Below are 24,704 nucleotides of genomic sequence, written 5' to 3'. Positions count from 1 at the left end.
TATTCAACATTCTTAAAGAAAATAATTTTCAACCCAGAATTTCATATCCAGCCAAACTAAGCTTCATAAGTGAAGGAGAAATAAAATACTTTACAGACAAGCAAATGCTGAGAGATTTTGTCACCACCAGGCCTGCCCTAAAAGAGCTCCTGAAGGAAGCGCTAAACATGGAAAGGCATAACCGGTACCAGCCACTGCAAAATCATACCGAAATGTAAAGACCATCGAGACTAGGAAGAGACTGCATCAACTAACGAGCAAAATAACCAGCTAACATCATAATAACAGGATCAGATTCACACATAACAATATTAACTTTAAATGTAAATGGACTAAATGCTCCAATTAAAAGACACAGACTGGCAAATTGGATAAAGAGTCAAGACCCATCAGTGTGCTGTATTCAGGAAACCCATCTCACGTGCAGAGACACACATAGGCTCAAAATAAAAGGATGGAGGAGGATCTACCAAGCAAATGGAAAACAAAAAAAGGCAGGGGTTGCAATCCTAGTCTCTGATAAAACAGACTTTAAACCAACAAAGATCAAAACAGACAAAGAAGGCCGTTACATAATGGTAAAGGGATTAATTCAACAAGAAGAGCTAACTATCCTAAATATATATGCACCCAATACAGGAGCACCCAGATTCATAAAGCAAGTCCTGAGTGACCTACAAAGAGACTTAGACTCCCACACATTAATAATGGGAGACTTTAACACCCCACTGTCAACATTAGACAGATCAAGGAGACAGAAAGTCAACAAGTATACCAAGGAATTGAACTCAGCTGTGCACCAAGCAGACCTAATAGACATCTACAGAACTCTCCACCCCAAATCAACAGAATATACATTTTTTTCAGCACCGCACCACACCTATTCCAAAATTGACCACATACTTGGAAGTAAAGCTCTCCTCAGCAAATGTAAAAGAACAGAAATTATAACAAACTATCTCTCAGACCACAGTGCAATCAAACTAGAACTCAGGATTAAGAAACTCAGTCAAAACTACTCAACTACATGGAAACTGAACAACCTGCTCCTGAATGACTACTGGGTACATAACGAAATGAAGGCAGAAATAAAGATGTTCTTTGAAACCAACAAGAACCAAGACACAACATACCAGAATCTCTAAGACACATTCAAAGCAGTGTGTAGAGGGAAATTTATAGCACTAAATGCCCACAAGAGAAAGCAGGAAAGATCCAAAATTGACACCCTAACATCACAATTAAAAGAACTAGAAAAGCAAGAGCAAACACATTCAAAAGCTAGCAGAAGGCAAGAAATAACTAAAATCTGAGCAGAACTGAAGGAAATAGAGACACAAAAAACCCTTCAAAAAATAAATGAATCCAGGAGCTGGTTTTTTGAAAGGATCAACAAAATTGATAGACCGCTAGCAAGATTAATAAAGAAAAAAAGAGAGAAGAATCAAATAGATGCAATAAAAAATGATAAAGGGGATATCACCACCGATCCCACAGAAATACAAACTACCATCAGAGAATATTACAAACACCTCTACGCAAATAAACTAGAAAATCTAGAAGAAATGGATAAATTCCTCAACACATACACCCTCCCAAGACTAAACCAGGAAGAAGTTGAATCTCTGAATAGACCAATAACAGGAGCTGAAATTGTGGCAATAATCAATAGCTTACCAACCAAAAAAAGTCCAGGACCAGATGGGTTCACAGCCGAATTCTACCAGAGGTACAAGGAGGAGCTGGTACCATTCCTTCTGAAACTATTCCAATCAATAGAAAAAGAGGGAATTCTCCCTAACTCATTTTATGAGGCCAGCATCATCCTGATACCAAAGCCTGGCAGAGACGCAACAAAAAAAGAGAATTTTAGACCAATATCCTTGATGAACATTGATGCAAAAATCCTCAATAAAATACTGGCAAACCGAATCCAGCAGCACATCAAAAAGCTTATCCACCATGATCAAGTGGGCTTCATCCCTGGGATGCAAGGCTGGTTCAATATACGCAAATCAATAAATGTAATCCAGCATATAAACAGAACCAAAGACAAAAACCACATGATTATCTCAATAGATGCAGAAAAGGCCTTTGACAAAATTCAACAACACTTCATGCTAAAAACTCTCAAGAAATTAGGTATTGATGGGACATATCTCAAAATAATAAGAGCTATTTATGACAAACCCACAGCCAATATCATACTGAATGGGCAAAAACTGGAAGCATTCCCTTTGAAAACTGGCACAAGACAGGAATGCCCTCTCTCACCACTTCTATTCAACATAGTGTTGGAAGTTCTGGCCAGGGCAATTAGGCAAGAGAAGGAAATCAAGGGTATTCAATTAGGAAAAGAGGAAGTCAAATTGTCCCTGTTTGCAGATGACATGATAGTATATCTAGAAAACCCCATTGTCTCAGCCGAAAATCTCCTTAAGCTGATAAGCAACTTCAGCAAAGTCTCAGGATACAAAATCAATGTACAAAAATCACAAGCATTCTTATACGTCAATAACAGACAAACAGAGAGCCAAATCATGAGTGAACTCCCATTCACAATTGCTTCAAAGAGAATAAAATACCTAGGAATCCAACTTACAAGGGATGTGAAGGACCTCTTCAAGGAGAACTACAAACCACTGCTCAAGGAAATAAAAGAGGATACAAACAAATGGAAGAACATTCCATGCTCATGGGTAGGAAGAATCAATATCATGAAAATGGCCATCCTTCCCAAGGTAATTTACAGATTCAATGCCATCCCCATCAAGTTACCAATGACTTTCTTCACAGAATTGGAAAAAACTACTTTAAAGTTCATATGGAACCAAAAAAGAGCCCACATCGCCAAGTCAATCCTAAGCCAAAAGAACAAAGCTGGAGGCATCACACTACCTGACTTCAAACTATACTACAAGGCTACAGTAACCAAAACAGCATGGTACTGGTACCAAAACAGAGATATAGATCAATGGAACAGAACAGAGCCGTCAGAAATAATGCCACATATCTACAACTATCTGATCTTTGACAAACCTGACAAAAACAAGCAATGGGGAAAGGATTCCCTATTTAATAAATGGTGCTGGGAAAACTGGCTAGCCATATGCAGAAAGCTGAAACTGGATCCCTTCCTTACACCTTATACAAAAATCAATTCAAGATGGATTAAAGACTTAAATGTTAGACCTAAAACCATAAAAACCCTAGAAGAAAACCCAGGCATTGCCATTCAGGACATAGGCATGGGCAAGGACTTCATGTCAAAAACACCAAAAGCAATGGCAACAAAAGCCAAAATTGACAAATGGGATCTAATTAAACTAAAGAGCTACTGCACAGCAAAGGAAACTACCATCAGAGTGAACAGGCAACCTACAAAATGGGAGAAAATTTTCGCAACCTACTCATCTGACAAAGGGCTAATATCCAGAATCTACAATGAACTCCAACAAATTTACAAGAAAAAAACAAACAACCCCATCAAAAAGTGGGCGAAGGACATGAACAGACACTTCTCAAAAGAAGACATTTATGCAGCCAAAAAACACATGAAAAAATGTTCACCATCACTGGCCATCAGAGAAATGCAAATCAAAACCACAATGAGATACCATCTCACACCAGTTAGAATGGCGATCATTAAAAAGTCAGGAAACAACAGGTGCTGGAGAGGATGTGGAGAAATAGGAACACTTTTACACTGTTGGTGGGACTGTAAACTAGTTCAACCCTTGTGGAAGTCAGTGTGGCGATTCCTCAGGGATCTAGAACTAGAAATTCCATTTGACCCAGCCATCCCATTACTGGGTATATACCCAAAGGACTATAAATCATGCTGCTATAAAGACACATGCACACGTATGTTTATTGCAGCATTATTCACAATAGCAAAGACTTGGAACCAACCCAAATGTCCAACAATGATAGACTGGATTAAGTAAATGTGGCACATATACTCCATGGAATACTATGCAGCCATAAAAAATGATGAGTTCATGTCCTTTGTAGGGACATGGATGAAATTGGAAATCATCATTCTCAGTAAACTATCGCAAGAACAAAAAACCAAACACCGCATATTCTTACTCATAGGTGGGAATTGAACAATGAGAACACATGGACACAGGAAGGGGAACATCACACTTCGGGGACTGTTGTGGGGTGGGGAGAGGGGGGAGGGATAGCATTGGGAGATATACCTAATGCTAGACGATGAGTTGGTGGGTGCAGCGCACCAGCATGGCACATGTATACATATGTAACTTACCTGCATGTTGCGCACATGTACCATAGAGCCTAAAGTATAATAATAATAATAATAATAATAAAAAGAAAAAAAAATTATGAATGAGATTTTATATTCTTTTTATTTGGACTAAGTCTTTGAAATTCTGTGCATACTTTATATCTTCAGTAGGATGCTAAAATTTCATTAGAAATACTTGATCTGTATCTAGATTTTACAAAATTTACAGTTGAAAAAGTAGATCAACATATCCCGTATCCAAACTATTCCATCATATGTGTTAGAAAAAGTAGATCAACATATCCCATACCCAAACTATTCCATCATATGTGTTAGTGGCTACCCTATTGGACAGGGCAGAGTTAGAACTTATTCATAAATTTCTATGTTAGATTTTTTTTAATGATTCTGTGCATCTGTTTGTCAGTATGCTTTTGAGGAGATACAATAAAGTGTAGACATAGTCTTGCACTTGAGAATCTTATAAACTAATATAACAAATGTATATCTTGCACTGTGTGAAGTTAGTTTTTTGAATGAGTGTTTCAGCCCTTTTGATGGACTTAATTTTGAGAACTCAAATTAAGACCTGAGATTTAAGGTAATAAAATTTTAGGCCAGGTGCAGTGGCTTACGGCTGTAATCTCAGCACTTTGGGAGGTCGAGGCAGGCAGATCACTTGAGGCCAGGAGTTTGAGACCAGCCTGACCAACATGGTGAAACCCCGTGTCTACTAAACAATACAAAAATTTACCAAGTGTGGTGGTGCATGCATGTAATCCCAGCTACTCAAGAGGCTGAGGCACAAGAATTGCTGGAACCCAAGAGGCGAAGGCTGCAGTGAGCTGAGATTGCACCACTGCACTCCAGCCTGGGTGACAGGGCGAGACTGTCTCAAAAAAAAAAAAAAAAAAAAAGGCAATAAAAATTTGGATAATTCTTTCACAAGTATTCTTAAGCTCCGGTTAAAAGATCTAAGAAGTAGGCCGGGCGTGGTGGCTCACGTCTGTAATTCTAGCACTTTGGGAGGCGAGACAGGCAGATCATGAGGTCAGGAGATGGAGACCATCCTGGCTAACACGGTGAAACCCCGTCTCTACTAAAAATACAAAAGAATTAGTTGGGCGTGGTGGCGGGCACCTGTAGTCCCAGCTACTTGGGAGGCTGAGACAAGAGAATGGCGTGAACCTGGGAGGCGGAGCTTGCAGTGAGCCGAGATCGCAACACTGCACTCCAGCCTGGGCGACGGAGCGAGACTCTGTCTCAAAAAATAAAAATAAAAAAAAATCTCAAGCATTAGTTCATACGGGGATGAGTAATTTAATTACTGAACATAAACCAGGAGGATTTGAAATTAGGCCAACTAATTTTTTTCTTTTTTACGTCAGGTGATGCTGTGCCTACGTTGTAACAAGGTTTGAGGGAGGCACACCTCACACATGGGCTTGAGCACCCAATCACCATGCTCGTGAACTACAAAGAGATCGGGCCAACTCATTCTGAGTATAGATTTGGTTCCAGATTTTTGACAGCTCCCATATCACACAGGAGGATATCAATAGTGTGTACATATGGAGCGTCTACAGCATCAAAGATTGAGTTAGCTAGAAGAGAACTGTTGGGGGAAGGCCACAGTTATTTGTTCCCCCATCAGCATGGCTGCTGGAAAGTCCTAAGAGCCCAGAAAAGGGGGCAAGGATTGATAGCCTGCCAGTCTCCCTCTGTTGACATCTTGTTAAGAGGACTCAAGTCCTGGGACTTGGGGTTTATAGGAAATGGAATTAGTTGTTCCTCTTAAACTCACAAACCACCAAGAATCTACTGGGGATCCTTGAGAGTTATGAATAATTTACAGATGTCTATTATGAACTATTAAATTATTAAATAGTTATTAGTTATAATAGTTATCAATTGTTAAATTGTTAGATTATTAATAGTTGTTAGTAATTCATAAGCATGTTTATCTATTAAGGTGAGAGGCAGAGAAGCGACCAAGTTCTGATTTGAGTGCTCTTGGCTGGGACTGGTCCTCTGGCCAGCTCATTTTGGGTGGGTGAGGGGATAATACTCTCTCACCTCTCCCCTGACAGCTCCCACTTCACTTTCTTGCCTGGTTATACCTTCAACCTGATGTCACAGCACATCCTGTAACAAGCTAGCCACGGGTATTCTGTGAAAAATTCATGCCAGCATCCCTGTCAGGCTATTTGGCCCCAGGCTAAACTGCAGTGTGGCAGTGGCACCTGCACAGTATTTTGCAGACAATCGCCTGGGTAGGTACTCATTGCTGCCCATTAAAATAAAGATGGAATGAAAGGGACTAGTCAGTACTTCTGTGTGTGTGTGTGTGTGTGTGTGTGTGTGTGATGTATGTATTTGTGTGCTTGTGTGTGTGTGTGTGTGTGGAGTGGGGCAGTTTAACATTTCTGTCTATTGCTCTTTTTTTTTTAATTTACCTGCTCCCAACACTGATATCTATTGCTCTGAAAAGAAGTTAAAAACTACCTTTTCTAATAAGTACATGTGTGTTATGGGAAATACAATCTAACCTCGCTTAATCCCGCACCTCAGCATAATCACTGAAGTAGCATATTTCCCTTCAGTGTTTAAAAACTCTTTACGAAAAACTCTTTATGAAAAATTCCACTGACTTGGCTAAAAAAAGGTGTATTTTGTTTTTGTCATAAAAACAAATTGCTCATGATTTAGGGAACTCGTGTTCATTGCTCTCGGGTTGAAGGTAATTTTGCGGTGGATTGCTGATGCCTCAGAGCACCTATACATACTTCACATTTGGGGACTTATTAAACGGACATTCATTAAAGCCTCATTTCCTACATTTTATCCATTCAGAAAGATCACCCTTCCTCCAGTTTGGACTAGTGTGTTTCTCACACTGCTCCGACTTTGAGTTACTCCATCAGTGCAGGCCCTCGGTGTCCCCGCTGCTGCTCTGGCACTTGGCTTGCAGCACGGTATTTTTCTAGAGAGTTTAACGGGTTTGTTTTCCCTGCCCAGCCTTTGTGGTTGCCCATCAATACCTGGTGCGAGTGGCATGGAGACTCCAGACCTGCCATCTTCCTGGAGTCAGAGCCTTCCCTTTCCAGGGAGCTGCGGGTCTTTGTTCCAGGCTGCCACGTGGGGACTCTGCTATTCCAAAGAGCAGGAGGAAGAAGGCTGATAATATGCATTTTGTCTTTCACTGCCTTTTGGGCAACAGTCTTGGAATGAAAACACTAAAAACAGATGTAAAAACTGAGGGTGACAGCTGGGATCTCATTAACTTAGTGGCTGTCACAATATATCCAGGAAAGAGGCTTGTGTGCATGCGGCTGTGTCTGAGAAGCTGGAACTGCACGTGTGTGTGTGTGTGTGTCTATGTGTGTGTGTGCACGCACGGGTGCACACACACACATGCCTGTGCTCCTGGAGGTGGGGCAGGCATTCCAGGCTTTGCTATATAATTTTCTTGCTTAAGCTTTAAAAAACTGTCAGTTGGGTGGCAGCAGGCTTGGTTATTTTTCTTTACGGGTGCTTCTGTAAATATCTTTAAATTTCAGCTTAGGCTTTTTAGAGGGGCATTCAATGTGAAGAATAAACAGATTATGGCTTTGCCTTTTTTTTTAAAAAAAGTTATTGAGGCATGAAATGCACCCAGTTAAGTGCCTCAAGTGCACTCTCTTAATTGAACAGCTGGATCAACATGAGAGTATTTCCATACATTACAGGGCACAGTGCCTCAATTTGATCATTTTGAAAATACCTGAGTTTCCAGTCTTAACATACTGCCCTTCCTTAGCCTCAGTCCAACTTTCAATTCCTGGATCTTCATAGGAGCTTCTGAGATCAAGTCTATCACTTGGTTATAATGTCCAATCAACAAACATGAGTCTAGAGCTAAGATGCCTCTGCATCTGTTTTCACCTCTGGCAAAGCTGAGCTTGGCAAACTGTGCAATGCCACAGACATCAGAAGGGCCTGAGCAGGGGTGCATCTGTGGCCTGAAGGTTCTCAGAGTGGGAGCCAGAGGCCTGGGTTCTGGACCCAGCTCTGTCACTAGCCTGCAGAAACCTCACTGTGATTTCTGAAGTCCTGTCCTCCAATTTGATGGCATTATGATTCTGGTGAAAATATGGCTCTTCATGTAAATACAATAAACCTCATGACCTCAGAGTTCAACCAGGAAGCTTATGTGATCCCAGGACGAGACCAGATGTCCTTCTTCTAAAAGATATTTTACAGCTGTTCACTGGCCTCATTCTGTCTTCTCGGAGGCAGTGGGCAGGCCTCTCAGCAGACCAGATGGAAGCTTGTAGAGCTGTTCATGAGTTCTGTGTTAGGTTTTCAAAATTGTAAAATGTGGATAATAACATTACTTTCTCCATGGGCTACTGGTGCGACATACCAGAGTCCAGACTGGTGGGGCAATCATTTTGATTTGGTGGTCCTTTCTTGCCTTCCTTTGTTGTTAAATATTTTGAATATCATCCCTAGCCCCTGAGAGCTTCCAGTGAGACCCCTAGGACATCCCCTCCATGAATGCTGTTTTGCTTCCTGATCTCCGTGCCCTCTGCAATGGCTCAGCAGCTGTCCACTCTCAAACACAGCATGTTTCATACAGATAAGACCCCCAAGGCCCATTTTGCTACATCACAGTGAGCTGAGCAAGGCCACAGGCTGAAGGAGGCCTGGGAATTTGCAATGAGCTTGCTGTCTAGGTGTGCTCTGACTTGACTTCTTCCAACCGTACCAATAAAGCTGAAAAGAATTGGAAGAGGTAACTGTTGGTCACTGCTCTCCCCACTGCTGCCAAGGTAACGTGAAATTCGTGGAGGCTAGAGGCTTTGAAGGTTTGGCTAGCTTAAATCATCTTAGCGAAAGCAGAGTGGAAGCTTGAAAATCAGATCTGCTTTCAAGCATTTTTTTTTTCCTGCTCTGTGGTCTTAGGGAGGGGAATGGAGAGTGGCTCACAGGCCTTGATTTTCCTGAGTAATTGTTTCTCTTCTGAGATACAGTGGAGCTTTGGAAACCGAGCTGGTGCTGACTTGCTACTTGTATTGGCTGGAATACTGCAGATGCACCTCCATTTTCCCTCCCTACCTTGCCAAGGCCACCACTTGCCCGGTGCCACCTGAGGCCTTACCGCTGCTCTGCTGGGTTAGGCTCTGCTGCCATGGAACTATATTCAACCTCAGCAGTAGGGTAGTCCTTATGGAATCATAGCTGTATGGTGCCATGATAGGGCTGGGATGGGCCATATGTGCTGTTGCTCTTCACCTCTGTGCAGATAGGGCCAGGAGTGAGACAATAGGGAGTGGTGGGGACTGTGGCAGAGGTGGGTATGCCCCTCATCAAATATTATAATATTTTGAAGTAGGTAATATACTGTTTCTTAGAGAAGTGTATTTAAGAAATTGGAAATCATCATTCTCAGTAAACTATCGCAGGAACAAAAAACCAAACACCGCATATTCTTACTCATAGGTGGGAATTGAACAATGAGAACACATGGACACAGGAAGGGGAACATCACTCTTCGGGGACTGTTGTGGGGTGGGGGGAGGGGGGAGGGATAGCATTGGGAGATATACCTAATGCTAGATGACGAGTTAATGGGTGCAGCGCACCAGCATGGCACATGTATACATATGTAACTTACCTGCACATTGCGCACATGTACCATAAAACCTAAAGTATAATAATAATAATAATAATAATAATAATAATAAAGAATGCCTATAGGAAGATTAGAAACGCATGAAGGATGCAACAGGGGAAGTAATGTTGAAATTGGACTCTCACACACTGAAGCACCAACTTTAGGTACTCAAACTAACAAAGAAAAGAAGAGAAGCAAAACAGATCTACATCTGGCATTGTATTTAGTTTGGGGCGTGGAGCACTTGCGACTTCCGGTAGAGTCTTAAGAGAAAAAGACACATTTATGGAGCACCTGTTATGTGCCAGATAATGCATTGGCATTTTAATAAATAATATCTCATTTAATTCTCACAGCAATCCTGTGAACTGGGTCTCTTACTCTTATTTTTTAAATTAAGAAACTTGGGCACAATGAGGACAAATATTTTATTTGAGGTGACTCAGCCAGAACATGGTGGTTTTAGGATTTGACATCCTGACGTCTGTCTTTTAGTTCAGGAGCTCCTACCCTGTGCTGGAAAATCTATTGCTGGATTTTCTGGCCTCTGCGCCCTCTCTGGTCTCCTCCATTGCCGATGGTAACAAGTGCCCTCCCTGGGCCTGTCTGCCTGTTCTGGGCTGACCCTTGACTTCCTGTGCTTCAGGCTGTCATCGGTGGCCAGGGTCGCTGCCAATTCTGACTGCAGGTCCCCTCACTGCCCCCATGACAGAGCTCACCTGAGCCATCACAGTGCCTTGGGCCTACAGCTGGCCCGCATCCAGCCTGGCTCCTCTGAAAGGTCTGATTGCCTATTGTGTCTCATCGAGGTTTGGATTTATCTCTGGTTGGTGCTGGCTAGGGCCCCTGTCCCCCACAGGGCCACACTGGATGGGAGGGCAGTTTCCCTGCTGTCGTTGTAGGAGCTCCTCAAACATGGGGACTTAGAAACCCTGATCTGGCTGGGCGCGGTGGCTCATGCCTGTAATCCCAGCACTTTGGGAGGCCAAGGTGGGCAGATAGCAAGGTCAGGAGTGTGAGACCAGCCTAGCCAACATGATGAAACCCTGTCTCTACTAAAAATACAAAAAATTAGCTGTGCGTGGTGGCACATGCCTGTAATCCCAGCTACTCGAGAGGCTGAGGCAGGAGAATCGCTTGAACCAGGGAGGCCGAGCTTGCAGTGAGCCGAGATGGCGCCACTGAAGTCCAGCCTGGGTGACAACGCAAGACCGTTTCAAACAAAACAAAACAAAACAAAAACCCTGATCTGCTGTGTGTGAGGAGGAGGGCTTTGAGGTTGATGAGTGGTGTGGGAGGAAGGTGTAATTCGTTGTTGAGAGCTGCATTTTCTTCTCATTTCACATATACTTGATTATAAATAAATTAGAACATTTAGAATCCGTAAATTTAGCACCCCATACTCAAGTGCCCCAGAAACACTTTCATATATGCAGAGTAAAGGAAGAACAATTGGTGTAAAGTACAAGAAAAAGACTTTCCTACTTGGCAAATCTTTTCTTTTCTACTTGGCAAATCTCATCTTTTCTTCCGTGTGGACGTTGCAGCAGACAGAGGTTTCCTTTTTTTTTTTTTTTTTTTTTTGAGACGGAGTCTTGCTCTGTCGCCCAGGCTGGAGTGCAGTGGCGCGATCTCGGCTCACTGCAAGCTCCGCCTTCCAGGTTTACACCATTCTCTTGTCTCAGCCTCCCGAGTAGCTGGGACTACATGTGCCCGCCACCGCGCCCGGCTAATTTTTTGTATTTTTAGTAGAGATGGGGTTTCACTGTGTTAGCCAGGATGGTCTTGATCTCCTGACTTTGTGATCCGCCCGCCTCGGCCTCCCAAAGTGCTGGGATTGCAGGCGTGAGCCAACGTGCCTGGCCAACAGAGGTTTTCATTTTCGAGTGTCAGTTATAGTTTTGTTTGGAGACCTGTTAGGGTTACCCAAAGGCAGACTGTGTGGTATGAAGGCCGCTGGGCTCTGGCAGAAGGGCTGCTGGAATCAGATCTCACACACTCCATCTCCCGGCAAGCTCGAGGCCGGGGGCTGCCTGGCTGTTCTTTCTTGCTGTTGTGCTGCATACACACGATATGGATACGACTTAGATTGGCCCTAGCGACCATGTTCTAGTGGAAGGGATCTGTGTTTTTGTCTTCCCTCTGCCACTGAATAGTTGTGTACTCTTGGGACAAGTGACTAACCTCTCTGAGCCGCAGTTCTCATATTTATGGAATAAGGAGAATAACAGAAACATACAGGGTCATTTTGAAGATTAAATGAGATAATATCTGAAGAGAGCTCCTTGTGAACTCTGAAATGCTATGAAGTGCTGGCTACTATACACAGCAAGCCCTCACCACAGACTCTTGGGCTTTGGTTTGGGTGTTTATTCCAAATTGTGAAGTAGGTAGAGTGAATTCTGTTCTCACCCCTTTTCTTGTATCAAGCAGCCTTTTCACTTACAAGCTTGCTTGTCTCAGAAAAGCAATTCCTCAAAGTGCAAACATTCCTAATCCTCAAACATTCCTTAAATCTTTCATCAAACTCAATTGTCCTTTCTCTTAGTGTCTATTTTCCTAAATCCACACCTGTGCTTAGCTATGTATGATTAAACAAGATCATAATAAACTTATTTGCAAGGATAAATAAGGAGAAATCCTTCCTAAGTATATTTGCTTTACTCCTAAGAATAGGAGAAAGCCAGTTTTGCTAGATGAATGAATTTAAAATGTGAGCTGTCATGCAGCTGAGACTAGAGTATGGTGGGAAAAAGAGAGGCCCCTTCCGGTGCCCTTTGGAGCATATCTTCTGGATGGCATGCCTCTGGTGTGGCTGCTGTCAGCCAGCAGTATCTTATTTATCTATTTATTTATTTATTTATTTATTTTTGAGATAGGGTCTAGCTCTGTCACCCAGGCTGGAGTACAGTGGTGTGATGTCGGCTCACTGCAACCTCTGCCTCCTGGGTTCAAGCACCTGCCACCACACTCAGCTAATTTTCATATTTTTAGTAGAGACGGGTTTCACCATGTTGGCTATGCTAGTCTTGAACTCCTGACTTCAAGTGATCTGACCTCTTTGGCCTCCCAAAGCATTGGGATTACAGGTGTGAGCCACTGTGCTCAGCCTTATTAATTTATATCTAATAGATTTTACATAAGATTTGAGTTGGCTAATTGGTGGTGCCGAGTAAAGTCTTAAGAAATAATACAAAGTAAGAATAAGGGTAAATATAAAGTAAATGAAATGTTGAGACTATGGGAAAGAGCCAACTGCAGGTATTGAGGCTGTATGACTTGGCATAGTTGTTGCAGGATCATGCATTTGGCTTTGAACTTCCTGGAAGCAACTTGAAAAGGGAAATGTAATTTATCTATGAGAGAGAAAATCCATCAGTTCCCATGGAAGACAAGGATTTCTCAGTCTTAACTCCACCTTGGGGCTGCACAAGGAAATAGGTGATGGAAACAACAGCACCCTCAAGAGCATCTTACAGCAAAAGCAGAAGCAATTTTTCAGCCTGTTGTTGCTTTTCAGGTTCTTGCTTAAAGCTGAGGGCATAGGGCCTCTAGAACCTGGTGTTAGTGGTAGCCTGGTAGGTGATCACTTTGGGTCAATGTGATTCAAGTACACAGCATTCTGTGGCCATTTTGGTCCAGTTTTGGGACAGGGAGAACTAACTTCACTTCTGCAGAGCCAAAGGAAACATGATTTTTGAAGGAAACTCCGAAGATAGCACACATGCTTTCTATTTTGCCTGGAAAGATTTGAAGAGGAGGAGACTTAGCTTATTCCCGGCATGAATTTTCCAAGGCAATCTGGGCAGTCCCGACTGTCTGAGATAATCACCAGCCATTACTAGGGATGTGGGAACCAAGCCAGACCCAAGCTTGGTTTTATGTGTAAAAATGGCCACTTTGGGAAAGGGCGGGGTCAGGGAGGTCATTGGCTGGTCAGGAGGAGCTTGGCTGGGCCTGGCTCTGAGCCCAGGTCTAGCCCGCAGCTCCCATGTGAACAGGTCTAATGGCCCTGCTTCTGGGTCTCCCTGTCTTGTGCTGGAGTCATGCTTGTCATCACAGGCCCACTGTGGCTTCAGTTGCCTGTTCACAATGTTGAAGGAACTCATCAGCACTAAGTGTGAAGTAGATTTTTTTTCTGTGTATTAATTGTAGCATTTGAACATGTTAAAAAGGAAGCAAAAATAAAAGAAATATAATTGTAGTGACCGAATGACCCTTGTTTATTCTGGAAGCAATACATGCAAATATTGAAAAAAATTAAAAAGAGCACAGTGGTCTCCTTCCATGATTTTGAAAAATATCTAGTGTTTCCTGCTTGCCAAAGAAACATACTCTCACCACAATGAGATGTGCCATCTCACACCAGTTGGAATGGCAATCATTAAAAAGTCAGGAAACAACAGATGCTGGAGAGGATGTGGAGAAATAGGAATGCTTTTACACTGTTGGTGGGAGTGTAGACTACTTCAACCATTGTGGGGGACAGTGTGGCGATTCCTCGAGGATCTGGAACTAGAGATACCATTTGACCCAGTGATCCCATTACTGGGTATATACCCAAAGGATTATAAATCATGCTACTATAAAGACACATGCACACGTATGTTTATTGCAGCACTATTCACAATAGCAAAGACTTGGAACCAACCCAAATGTCCATCAGTGATAGACTGGATTAAGAAAATGTGGCACATATGCACCATTGAATGCTACGCAGCCATAAAAAAGGATGAGTTCATGTCCTTTGTAGCCCCATGGGTGAAGCTGGAAACCATCATTCTGAGCAAACTATCTCAAGGATGGAAAACCAAACACCGCATGTTCTCACTCATAGGTGGGAATTGAACAATGAGAACACTTCGACACAGGGCAGGAACATCACATACCGGGGCCTGTCGTGCAGTGATGGGGTAGGGAAGGGATAGCATTAGGAGAAATACCTAATGTAAATGACGAGTTAATGGGTGCCACAAACCAACATGGCACATGTATGCATATGTAACAAACCTGCACATTGTGCACATGTACCCTAGAACTTAAAGTATAATAAAAAAAAGAAACATACTCTCACCAGACACAATACAAAAAAAGTGAAAGATAATAAGAATCATTTATGATTCCCCATACAGTGATATTCACTACTAACATTTCCTTCCACTATTTCTATATTTATATCTATACATACACATCTAAGGCCATATGTATTTTTATGTTGACATTCATATCTCCATAGATTAATGAAAAGTTTAGTATGAACATCAAGACATGTTGCAGAGGTCTTTTTATGACTACTGAAGACTTTTGGTTTAGAAGGAATATCAAAGCATTTGGAAAAAGGTAGAAATGTGAAAGGAACAGAATGAGATGGGGAGGAGAGGGGGAGATGAAAGGGAGGTAACTCACACAGGATGTATGTGGACTCTGTGTGAGGGACTATGCTGCCGTTTCACCCTGCACGCTGTGATTTCTATTACCCCAAGAGGTGGTCTGGGGTCGGGGTGGGGTGGTGGTGGAGGGGGAATGTACCCAGGATTCAGTGCTCAGGCTCAGGAGTCAGACAGATCCAATTTTACACGTTGGCTTTCCTCCCTATTAGTTTAGAACCTTAGAACCTTATTTTTCTCCTGTGTAAGTTCCATATGTAATCCCAGCACTTTGGGAGGCCGAGGTGGGTGGATCACTTGAGGTCAGGAGTTGGAGACCAGCCTGGCCAACATGGTGAAACCCCGTCTGCACTAAAAATACAAAAATTAGCCGGGTGTGATGGTGTACACCTGTAGTCCCAGTTACTTGGGAGGCTGAGGCAGGAGAATTGCTTGAACCCAGGAGTTGGAGGCTGCAGTGAGCTGAGATTGCACCACTGGACTCCAGCCTGGGCAACAGAGCAAGACTCTGTCTCAAAAAAAAAAAAAAAAAAGATCTGTATAAACCACCCTTTATGTGGTTTTTGTAAGGACTTAAAGATTGAATGTACACAAAGCTCTTACATCTGGCACTAGTAGACTCTCACCAATGGTAGCTGTTATTGTCACTGCTATTCCAAATCTGAGCAAACTGAGTCTCAGAGAGGGTGATGCATCTAAGATCACTCGGCTAGTAAGTGGTAAAGACAGGATTTGAATTCTATCAATTTGAAAGATGTGTCGGGCTTTGGTGCTCACGTTCTTTATGCTGTACTAGGTCAATGCCAAAGGAAACAGATTATATTTATTCAATAGTCCGACATATTTCATTTTCTACCTAAAATGTCTGTAAAGAAATGGATGCTGGTGCTTTGGAGTTCATACTGGCCTTTTTTTGGCAGTTTCAAGGAAAGCAAAGGATTCTGTTCTCTGTTTGTAAAGCCAGGAAGAAAACATACCTCCCTTTCTGTCATGGCATCTAAAGCTGGTGGCATCTGCAGATAACAATCGAGGGAGGGTTAATGTGTGTGTTTGTTTTTGCCCAGGAAAATGGCAATGAATTTCATGCTTGGGGGTGCTGCCTACTATTTAGCAATGAGGCTTTTTTCCACTAGATTAGGAAACAGATGTTTTCTAGTCCATTGAGGAGTTTTAAATGCTGGAAATACTTAAGAGTAATTTTCCAGGGCTGTTGACCTCGATTCTTGGATTATGATCATTCTGGTGGGGTCCAGTGCCCTCGAGCTTTTAATCTGTAGAGACTCTTTTGTGTATTTATCTACTTGGCTCAATGTGACCTTTTAAATCCTTAATTCATGGAGGCATCATTTAGATCCAGGAGCTGAGATTATTTATTTTTTCTCCTTTTAAGTCTAAACAACTAATGTGTCAGGATCCTCGACTGGTGAATTGCCTTGGGATCAACCTTGGGATCCGTTCAGTTGGAATCTGACTTCTCAGGCATTCCCATGTTCTTTTCAAAGGTGATATTTTGAAGTAACAAAATCAAAATTCACATTATCTAGACTTCACTGGGTACTTAGTCTCTCGGTCAGCAGGGGACAGATGATGCTGCAGTGACCAGAACCCCTCACAGCTCAGTAGCCGCATAGAACATTGATTTTCTTGCTCGGGCTGTAATGTCCCATGAGGGTCTGTTGGGGCATTCTTCTGATCGTGGTCACACAGTGACCCTGAATGATGGAGGCTTTATCTTGCACGCTACCATGACCACCACAGTAGAGGGAAGGGTATGTGGTGAGTCTCTCACTGGCTCTTTAAGCTTCATTGGCCGAAACAAGTCTCATATCCAAGACCTACTGCAAATGGAGCTGGAAAGTACAATTCCGTCCTGTGCCTGAAGGAGAGGAGAACCAGAATGCAGCCCTAATGGCCCCCACACCTCCTGGCGTCAGACTCTGTATTACATGCCTCACATATACCATCTGTAATCTTTACCTCAGTTATGCAAGGCACAGGCCCCTATTCCTATCTGATAGATAAGAAAACGGATTCAGAGAGGTCAGCGAATTGCCCATGGAAACAGAAGGCTTAGATTGGAATCCAGTCTGTCTGCTAACAAAATGAGTGTGCTTCCCTCTCTGTTATACTGCCTTTGATAGTGTAGGTGTTCCCTTTCTTCCCCAACTGAACAAATGAAGAATTGGATAGCAATGTTGCCCCTCGTCCTGTGATCATTTTTTATGCAGTGTTGTATATTGCCCTGGAGGCTGGGGGGTGACAATTGCTGATGGCCCCATGGGAGTGGTCCAGCTGGGAGCTGATCTATTGAGTCATGTCTTTAGGGATATGACATGGACAGTCCAGAGGCCAGAAGTGACGGAAGAAGAATTAGGGATCCACTGGACCAGTCAGAAACTGGACCATTACTCTCTTTGGACATTGGATTATGGGGACTACCACATGACTATTATACTGATCACTGATATATTGATTACATTTGTATTTACAAGGGGAACTTTGTGTTCTATTAATCTAAATGACAGTTTGGTCCAATAAGTGCCTTGAACATGACTTGGATTTCAGAATTAGAGTATAGGTGAAGTGCTCTTCTGACCTTAGAAATGACCCAGGCATAGGACCACTGGCCACAGAGAAATTGGGTCTGGTTTCCTCTGCTGGTAGAAACCAGAGAATCCTCTTGGGCAGCAGTCTGCACCAACAAACTTACTGATGCCCAAGACTTCTTCTGGTTTTTGTAATGGCTATTGTCAGGGAGGTAGTGCCACCAAGCTGGAAGTGTGTGTTTTGAGACCTTGAGATGGATCTTGGAAAGCAGTTCCCTGCTTGAAAAAAATCCTGAATATAATGAAATATATTTAATGTAGATTAGTGTTATATCTAGTCTTTCTACCAGTTTCTCCTTATTTTATTTTATAACTGCTAGCATTATCTTTGTTTACTTACTGCTTACTGCTAACTTACTGTCACTCACTGGCTAAATATCTTCTGATGGCTTGTCATTGCCCACAGGGAAAGTTTAAACACTTTGGGCAGGGCACATAGCTCTTTGTGATCTTGTCTGTATCTACTAATAAAATAATCATAATATGTATCTAATGTGTTCAGGACGTTTCTGCACAACAGAGAACCCATTTTCAACTGCCTGCCAAATAGAAAGTGAGAATTTCTGCTAAAATGGGGTTTTGTCTTTCCTCTCCACTCAGCAATGTGCTGCTGCTGCATAAAGAAGCTAACTACAAGAAAGATGGTGGACATAGAAGGGTCACATTAGGCGGACAGGTGCTTTGGTGTTCTGTAACCATCCAGTTGGCTGTAACCAGTGAAGACTGAATGCTTTCCCTGGCCCATTGCAAGCCACCAGTAGGCTCCTCAGAGCAAACCAGATGTGAAGAAGAAATGTGCCATGTGGTAACTGAGAGAAAAGGCTCCAGACTCAGTCATTACAGGGAGCTTCCCTTGACCATTGGTCATGGGTTGTTACCATGTCCTCAAGGATGAAGAATTAGAAACCAATGTCCTAACTCTCTCTGGAGCCTGTATGGACCCTATCCATTTATGGACATTAAATGTTTTATGGCTTTCATGGCCCAAACAATATTTAACCATTTTCATCAAGTGTTAAGTGAAAGATAAATTGTTATATGTAGTTTCCTGGGCTGGGTGTGGCCCCCATTTGGTGATGAGTATCAAGACTCTGGGACTCAGAATAGGCATGTCCAGGTGAGCAGTGTCCCCTCACAGATGTCTTTTTAAAGGAACTTCACATGTATATGGAGGTGCAGCTCCTGCAAAAGAGGTGAGGGTTTTCAGGCCTCTCCTTCCTTCCTCCAGAAAGGTTTTCTTTCTCTGGAGGGAGACCTACAGCAGCCATTCATTTTGTGGGAGGAAGGCTATGCTGAGACGCAGCACAGAGGCAGAAAAAACTTCTCATGGCCCTCTCAGCTGTGGGACACACAGAACACACACAGCAGGAAAGACTATTTCTACCTATTGCACCCAGTGAGGTTGTTTGACCTAATTTAGGGGCTGTGCCCTGGGTCAGATCTGATCATACATCTGTGTGGAGAAAATATTCTCTTTGCTGGGTGTGGTGGCTCACACCTGTAATTTCAGCACTTTGGGAGGCAGAGGTGGGTGGATCACCTGAGGTCAGGAGTTCGAGAATAGCCTGGCCAATATGGTGAAACCCTGTCTCTACTAAAAATGCAAAAATTAGCAGGGCATGGTGCCAGGCACCTGTAATTCCAGCTACTCAGGAGGCTGAGGCAAGAGAATGGCTTGTGGTGAGCCAAGATTGTGCCATTGCACTCCAGCCTGGGTGAGAGAGTAAGACTCCATCTCAAAAAAAAAAAAAAAAAAAAAAAAAAAAATACTCTCTTCTGAGACAGGTAGAGTGGGTAGAAAGAAAGAGTTTGTGACTCTCCCTAAATACCATGTCAAGACCTATTTAGAACATCATCCGTAAGTGACAAGTATGATTTTCTCCAAATAGTTGGTGTTTATTTCAGCAATTTAAAAGCTGGAATTTCTGGATTCTGTTTCTTTGGAGTAATGTTATATTCACTTCGCTACCCCATATTTTTGTGGCTTGCTTCAGAAAATACATTTTCCTTTCTTTTTTTGGGGAAAATCCAATAAGGTATTTCCTTAAGTTAGATCCTTTCTTGGTATGCTTAATAGTAATTTAGCAGAAATTTTTAGCCTTTTACTGGCACTTCCAGCCTCCCCGGGAGTCTGCTTATAGCACCAGAACAGCCGGTGTGTGGGAGGGGAGGCTGATTCTGCAAAACTGAGTGTGTTTCCCGCACGTGCCCTCACATGCCCCCTTCTCTCTTTTTATCCTGCGCTCTCTTTTGTGCTCTTGAGGATCCCCCTGCTTCGCTCGCTTAGCTTTGCACTGTCACTGCCAGTGACACTCATGTTCTTCTAAAATGACAAATCTCATACAAACTTTATGTCCTAGAGCAAAAGAGAAATCAAGTACTGGGATCAGGAAGGTGCACATGTGTCCTGTCTCTCTTTTCTTTGTATTTTGTTCTACTTCCATGGAAGACCCACGTCTGGGTGCCTGGTTTATAGGCTGAATCTCAGCCAGGTCAGAATGGTGGAATCCGCTTGATATTGGTTGGAGGAAGAAGCACTGTGATTGTGGTCAGTAATGATGGATTAATGACAACTATATGAACCAAATGGAACCTTCCTAGGCTTCGTGATATTTTGGAACTCGTTTTAAAGCTCAGACTTCAGTGGCAAGACAGGGAGATAGGTGAACTAAACGATGAAGAAAATCTCAAGGTATAATTTTCAATAAATTAAAAGTATGACTCTCATACAAATATAGAATGAGCATGAGTCAAAAATTTATTTAACTCATCAATGAGGGAACTAGCAGGATGGCAAAGCTGGTTTATGATAAGTCTACATAGTCAATGAAACTAAACAATGCTGAGATAAAATTGCTGAGACACAGCTGAGGTATATAATGGACATAAGGTGATAAAACTATAAATGTTGATTTGCTTCCTCTATAGGACAGAAATTATTTGCAACTTACCAATCTTCTACAAGTTAGCATCTAATTTTACAGTCTAGACCCTAAAGATTAGCAAATATTAAGTCAAGCCAAGTTTGCCTCCCTAAAGCATCAGGTGACCCTTATGTGGCTTTGATAGACAAGACTCTGTGTCACCTTGGAAGAGCACCTCATTCTCTTTTTGCCTTATTTCCAAAGTTTGGATTTTACATGGTAGAACCATTGCAGATGAGGTTGCTGTGGTCAGCATCTGAACAGTTTTCTGTTGTCTTGGCTGATGTTTACTCTGAAGGGTTATATATTTCAGGGGCATCTGTAGCTTGGGCACTGCCTCCATTTTGCTCTCACCTCTTTCTTTCCGTGGGTATGTTGTGACTGTTTTCAGGGATATGGCTCCTAGGTAAACCACCTGGATTGATATTCTTTTCCTGTCTAGCTGTCTTGTTTTTTTTTTTTTTCCCCCTTGGTCCAGGTTGGAAAACTTCAGCCACAGAGTAAAAATGTATATCTTTAAATGGAATGGTTATTTTTGGGATGGCATAATTTAAAAGCAAAATTGTATTTTTGTCCAGGACAGAGTGTTAAATGAATCCGGTGAAGTAACTGGTTTCAATATAAGAAATGACTCTTTTATCTTTAAGTTTATAAGCAACACTTTTTTTTGAATTGCAATATTTCAGGTGATCTCTTTATTGCTTCCTGAAGCAAGATTTTCTTTGCTAGTTGATCTCTTGTGCATGCAGACACACACACACACACATACACACACACACACACACATCTTATTAATTAAAATTTGGCAAAGGAAAAATGTGTGATTAATTTGGACATACTAGATTCTTATTTAGTAAAAAGCTAAAAATAGCAAAGCCCTTTGAGCCCTTTATAAAGCCTGCCGTGCAGACAGTTTTATGTGTCAATGACTTTATTTAATTACGTTTCAGGAGCTATGATTTGACCCTCAGTGTGAGAGAACAACAAGTGGTTTTAATGGATTTCCATGGACATTTCTTTCTTTTGGAGCTGCTTTATCTCAAGGTGGATGCTGCAAAGTCAGAGTCCAAGAACAGAATCTCAGGAGAGGGATTGCTGGGATGGGGACAGGGTGAGCTGGAGTAAGAGTGAAGGTAGGACTGTGGGTAGAGAGAATCAGTGTTGTGTGGGGCTGCTAGGGAGGCTTTGATGCACCAGAATTTTCCTGCTTCTGATTCCTGAACATGTGCGTATTCTGGGTTCTCTTTTTTAAATAATTAGTTTGTGGGGATTTAACTTTTGTCCTAAGCCAAATTAAGGTTCTGGGGATTTTTGGGTGGCATATCCTGATCCAATTTTTCTCTATTGTGGTCTTAGGACCATGTTAGTCACTGGGGCAGAGGGTTGATAGAAAAAGGTATATTCTTGGTTTCCACCTCATATTTACTGAATTAGAATCTGGGGATGGGTTAGGGAATCTCCATTTGAAACAAGCCCCTAAAGAATCTCAATTTTAAACAAAGTCATTCTCAAATCACCAAAATGGATTTGTCTTAATTCTAACGCCCCTTGCCCCTCAAACCCAAATAAAACAGGAACAAAACAAAAGGTTCTTTCATTGCAATCAACATGGCTTCTTGTTAAGCTATCCAGGTTAAAATAATTCATACCAAGAAGTAACTGGCTAGAAGACAGCCTTCTCAGCGGTGGCTGTGGTTTAGGGAAGGACTCTGTGCCTTCTCAACGATGGCTGTGGTTTAGGGTAGGACTGTGCCACTCCAGATGATGCCCCAGTGAGGCCAGTCATCAGGGAGCTCTTGATCTGGAACCTTGAGCACTCCTTGCTGGCTTTCTGGTTTGTGGTGGGTTTAGAGCTCACTTTTGAAAGGCACAAACTTTCTCTCAAGCAAGATACCTGATTTCATGGGATCCTCCCTTTTCCAAACTAGGATGGACCAAAGGATCTGCCAGGTAGGCCTGGATATTTGAATTCAGAAGCACACTGCACCCTGTGTGTTGACTAAGAGGAAATCAAATGGAAGTCCATGTGTGTAGCAGAGTGGTTCTAATTTCCATAAGGGCGGCTGCAGAGCTGGAGAAACACTGAGCAAGGAACACTAAATAAGGGGTTCTGGCCCAGTGCGGTGGCTCACGCCTATAATCCCAGAACTTTGGGAGGCCGAGGCAGGTGGATTGCTTGAGCTCAGGAGTTCGAGACCAGCCTGACCAACATGGTGAAACCCCATCTCTACAGAAAAAAACCGCAAAAATTAGCCTGGTGTGGTAGTGTGTGCTTGTGGTCAGCTACTCAGGAGACTGAGGCAGAAGAATCACCTGAAGCCAGGAGGCAGAGGCTGCAGTGAGCCGAGATTGTGCCACTGCACTCCAGCCTGGGTGACAGAGCCAGACCCTGTCTCAAAAAAAAAAAAAAAAGCAAAAAAAAAAAAAAAGCAGAGGGGTGGGGGAGGGGAGGCATTCAGATGTTGGCATCTTCTGTTAATTATAGTTTCCTCTTTAAAGGGGAGGCCATACATTTCTGATCATGTTACAACACTTCTTTTCTCCTTGACCTCTGCTGGAAACCATAAGAATCCCGAGGCTTTAAGACATTGGAAGAGGACTGTTGATAAGCATGGGCTGTGTCTCCTTTGGTTTGACCTAGTTTGCTTTTAAAAGCTTGTTAAAATGACTTAATGATTCAGAAAACCCATTGTTCTACTGCTGGGTAAGCAGGAAGGGATGGGTGAGTTTAGGTTTATCGGGCTTGTGAGTGCCACGGGCCAGGTAGGCTGCTGGGAGCTTCGTGTGCGTCCTCTTGTTTAGTGTTGGACATTTGCCCCCATTCACAGTCAAAGACACCAAGGTTCAGAGAGCCAAGTGGCTTTTCCCAGGTGACACAACCAGGAAGGGCCAGGGCCAGGGCCAGGATGTGAACTGAAGTCCCCCTGTGTCTAACTCCACTGCCTTGCAGAACAGGCCACATTCTTTTTCTTCTGCCCTGTGGAGACCAACCTCCTAAAAGTGACCTCAAACTCCATCGGAGGCTCAGAGGACTGAGAGTCCAGTGGTCAAGGTACACCTAGCCAGGAGCAATCTTTATTTTTTAGTTTGGAGAGAATTTGATATTTACTAAGCAAATTGCCAAGCCTGTAAGCTTGAGGAAGGAAGTTTATGAAGAAACACTGTGCCTCCCTGCAGATGTCTTTCAGGCTTGGAGCCCCAGACAGGAAGCCCTCTGCTGCCCTAAAGAGGAGGTGGTCAAGAGGGAATTTGCAGAATAGAGCAAGATGGTGACTTTTGACACAAGTCCTTTAAGGCAGGGGTCCCCAACCCCTGGGCCACAGACCAGTAGGAACCAGGCTGCACAGCAGGAGGTGAGTGGTGGGTGAACAAGTGAAGCTTCATCTGTATTTACAGCCGCTCCCCATAGCTGGCATTACCACCTGAGCTCTGCTACCTGTCAGATCAGTGGTGACATTAGGTTCTCATAGGAGTGCAGACCCTATTGTGAACTGTGCATACAAGGGATCTAGGTTGCACATTCCCTATGAGAATCTAATGCCTGATGATCTGTCTCTGTCTCCCATCACCCTCAGATTGGACTGTCTAGTTGCAGGAAAACAAGCTCAGGGCTCCCACTGATTTTACATTGTGGTAAGTTGTATAATTATTTCATTATGTATTACAATGTAATAATAATAGAAATAAAGTGCACAATAAATGTGATGTGCTTGAGTCATCCTGAAACCACCCCACTTCCACCTTGATCCATGGAAAAATTGTCTTCCATGAAACTGGTCCCTGGTGCCAAAAAGGTTGGGGACTGCTGCTTTGAAGAGTTTGCCTGTGAGGAAAACATGAGAGGGACAAGGCACAGTTCTGTGGGAAGGCCTAATT

The 24,704-nt window shown here is 42.8% G+C and overlaps 1 protein-coding gene and 1 non-coding gene across 5 annotated transcripts in view; one reads left to right on the top strand and one right to left on the bottom strand.

The window, feature by feature from the left end:
• FRMD3 (FERM domain containing 3) overlaps positions 1 to 24,704 on the top strand; it is a 308,453-nt gene that overhangs the window by 85,700 nt on the left and 198,049 nt on the right. The window lies entirely within an intron of this gene.
• On the bottom strand, positions 5,635 to 5,737 carry LOC129044817 (small nucleolar RNA U13). The gene has a single exon (XR_008504807.1). It is a non-coding gene; the product is annotated as a small nucleolar RNA U13 (small nucleolar RNA).

The sequence above is a fragment of the Pongo pygmaeus genome, chromosome 13, assembly GCF_028885625.2.
Source record: "Pongo pygmaeus isolate AG05252 chromosome 13, NHGRI_mPonPyg2-v2.0_pri, whole genome shotgun sequence".
Lineage (NCBI taxonomy): Eukaryota > Metazoa > Chordata > Mammalia > Primates > Hominidae > Pongo > Pongo pygmaeus.
The sequence above is the reverse complement of the archived record's forward strand: the minus strand, read 5'-3'. Positions and strand labels throughout refer to the sequence as shown.